The 3,752-nt window shown below is 36.5% G+C and overlaps 1 non-coding gene across 1 annotated transcript; it reads right to left on the bottom strand.

The window, feature by feature from the left end:
• Nucleotides 1–2,585: 2,585 nt before the first annotated feature.
• Nucleotides 2,586–2,691, bottom strand: LOC131830964 (U6 spliceosomal RNA). Its single transcript, XR_009353492.1, has one exon. It is a non-coding gene; the product is annotated as a U6 spliceosomal RNA (small nuclear RNA).
• Between the last annotated feature and the right edge of the window lie 1,061 nt (nucleotides 2,692–3,752).

Here is a 3,752-nt window from a genome sequence, read left to right as displayed (position 1 = left end):
TCAAAGCCATCTATGAAAAACCCACTGCAAATATCATTCTCAATGGAGAAAAACTGAATACTTTTCCGCTGAGGTCAGGAACACGGCAGGGATGTCCGTTATCACCACTGCTATTCAACATCGTACTAGAAGTCCTAGCCTCAGCAATCAGACAACAAAAAGAAATTAAAGGCATCCAAATTTTGCCAAATTGGCAAAAGAGAAGTCAAACTATCCCTGTTTGCAGACGATATGATACTGTATGTGGAAAGCTTAAAGGACTCCACTCCAAATCTGCTCTAACTTGTATAGGAATTCTGTGAAGTGTCAGGATATAAATCAATGAACAGAAATTGGTTGCATTTTTTTTATACCAACAAGACTGAAGAAATAGAAATTAAGGAGTGAATCCCATTTACAATTGCACTCAAAACCCTAAGATACATAGGAATAAACCTAACCAAAGAGACAAAGAATCTATACTCAGAAAACTGTAAAGTACTCATGAAAGAAATTGAAGAAGACACAAAGAAATGGAAAAATGTTCCATGCTCCTGTATTGGAAGAACAAATATTGTGAAAATGTCTATGCTACCTAAAGCAATCTACACATTTAATGCAATCCCTATCAAAATCCCATCCATTTTTTTCAAAGAAATGGGACAAATCACCCTAAAATATATCTGGAACCAGAAAATATCTCGAATAGCCAGAGGAATATTGAAAAAGAAAGCCAAAGTTGTTGGTATCACAATTCCAGACTTCAAGCTCTATTACAAAGTTATCATCATCAAGATAGTAGGGAACTGTCCCCAAAACAGACATAGATCAATGGAACAGAATAGAGAGCCCAGAAATACACCCTCAACTCTATGGTCAACTAATCTTCAACAAAGCAGGAAGGAATGGCCTATGGAAAAGAGACAGCCTCTTCAACAAATGGTGTTGGGAGAATTGAACAGCCACATGCAGAAAAATGAAGTTGGACCTTTTCCTTACCCCGTACATGAAAATAGACTGGAAATGGATGAAGAAGTATAATGTGAGAAAGGAATCCATTTGAGGAGAGAACAGGTAGCAACCTCTTTGACCTCAGCAGCAGCAACTTCTTCCTAGGAACATCGCCAAAGGCAAGGGAAGCAAGGACAAGAATGAACTATTGCGATTTTATCAGATCAAAAAGCTTTTGCACAGCAAAGGAAACAGTTAACAAAGCCAAAAGATGACTGTCAGAAGTTATCTGGGAGAAGATCTTTGCAAATGACATACCAGATAAAGGGCCAGTATCTATCCAAAATCTATAAAGAGCTTATCAAACTCAACACCCTAAGAACAAATAATCCAATGAAGAAATGGGCAGAGGACATGAACAGACATTTCTGCAAAGAATACATCCAAATGGCCAACAGACACATGAAAAAATGCTCCACATCACTCGGCATCAGGGAAATACAAATCAAAACCAGAATGAGATACCACCTCACACCTTTCAGAATGGCTAAAATGAACAAGTCAGTCAATGACAGATGCTGGCGAGGATGTGGAGAAAGGGCAACCCTCCTACACTGTACGTGGGAATGCAAGCTGGTGCAACCACTCTGGAAAACAGCGTGGAGGTGCCTCAAAAAGCTGAAAATAGAACTAGCCTATGACCCAGTGATTGTCGTACTGGGTATATACCCTCAAGATACAAACGTGGCATTCTGAAGGGGCACATGCACCCAAATGTTTATAGCAGCAATGTCCACAATAGGTAAACTATGGAAAGAACCTAAATGTCCTTCAACAGATGAATCAATAAATAAGATGTGGAATATATGTACAATGGGATACTATGCAGCCATCAAAAGAAATGAAATCCTGCTATTTGTGATGACGTGGATGGAACTAGAGGGTATTATGCTTGGCGAAATAAATCAATCTGACAACTATCATATGATCTCCCTGATATGATGAAGTGGAGATGCAACATAGGCGGTTTCGGGCGTAGGAAAAGAAAAATAAAAGAAGATGGGATTGGGATGGAGACAAACCATAAAAGACTGAATCTCACCAAACAGACTGAGGGTTGCTGGGGGGAGGTGTGTTGGGAGAGGATGGTGGGGGTATGGACATTGGGGAGGGCAGGTGTTATGGTGAGTGATGGTGAGTGCTGTGAAATGTGTAAACCTGGTGATTCACAGACCTGTACCCCTAGGGATAAAAACACATTATATGTTTATAAAAAAATAAAAAAAATAATTTAAAAAATCCATTAAAGAAAAAACACATATTGCAAGCCCAGAGCTAATCTCATATTCAATCAAAAAAGTTTGAAAGTTTTCCCCTTAAAGATCAGAAAAAAGACAAGTGTGTCCACTTTCACTACTCTCATTTGACATAGTGCTGGATGTCCTAGCCAGAGAAAAAGGAACACAAAGAAATAAAAGACTCAAAAAAAAAAAAAAAAAGGAAGAAGTAAAATTTTCTTTTTTTTGGATAACATGAACTTACATGGAAAAGAATCCTAAAAAATTCACAAAAAATTTTGAATTAACAAATTTAGTAAAGCTACCAAATACAAGATCAATATATAAAAGACAAGAATTTTGTTTTGTTTCATTTTTTTAAATATGGAATGCTTCCCAGTTTTTCATGTCATCCTTTTCAGTGATCAAGCTAATCTTCTCTGCATCATTCCAATTTTAGTATGTGTGCTGCCAAAGTAAGCACAAGACAGGAGCATTTTAACAATCTAATGATGAACTGTCTGAAAAAATAAAGAGAACAATCTAATTCACAATAGCATCAAAACTAATAAAATACTTAGGAAAAGATTTAACTAAGAAGATGAAAGATCTGTACCCCATAAACTATGACATTGATAAAGAAATTGAAGGAGACATAAATGGAAAGATAGCTCATATTCATGAATGGTAAGAATTAACATTGTTAAAATGTCCATACTACCGAAAACCATCTGTAAATTCAATTCCTATCAAAAATCCAATGTTAGGGGCGCCTGGGTGGCTCAGTGGGTTAAGCCGCTGCCTTCGGCTCAGGTCATGATCCCAAGGTCCTGGGATCGAGCCCTGCATCAGGCTCTCTGCTCAGCAGGAAGCTGCTACCTCTTCTCTCTCTGCCTGCCTCTCTGCCTGCTTGTCATCTCTCTCTCTGTGAAATAAATAAATAAATAATCTTTTAAAAAATCCAATATTGTGTTTTTACAGAAGTAAGTAAAGAATCCTAAAATTTATATGAGACCATAAAAGACAACAAATAATTAAAGCCGTTCTGAGAAAGAATGAAGAAGCGAAATTACACTCTTGATTTGAAACTATACTACAAAGCCCTCATGCTCAAAACAATAAAGTATACTGGCATAAAAACAGACCCATAAACAAGTAGAACAGAATTGAGAGTCCAGAAATAAATCCTTTCATTCAGTCACCTAATATTTGACAGGGGCCAACATATATAATGGGTAAAGATAGTCTGTTCAATAAATGATATTTAAAACTGAATAGTCACATAAACCAGCATGAAGCTGGAACCTTATATTACTCATAAATCTTAACTTGAAATAGATTAAAGACTTAAATGTGATGCATGAAACTAAATTTCCTAAAGGAAAACATAGGAAAAATTCTCCTTGACATTGGTCTTGCCAATAGTTTTTTAGATACCAGACCAAAAACACAAGCAAAAGAAGCAAAAATAAATAAATGGTATTACATTAAACTAAAGTTTCTGCATTGCCAAAAAAAACAAAAGAGAGAGAAAGAATGAAAACA

Source organism: Mustela lutreola, chromosome 4 (genome assembly GCF_030435805.1).
Source record: "Mustela lutreola isolate mMusLut2 chromosome 4, mMusLut2.pri, whole genome shotgun sequence".
Classification (NCBI taxonomy): Eukaryota; Metazoa; Chordata; class Mammalia; order Carnivora; family Mustelidae; genus Mustela; species Mustela lutreola.
Note: the sequence above shows the minus strand (reverse complement) of the source record. Positions and strands in the feature narration are given on the sequence as shown.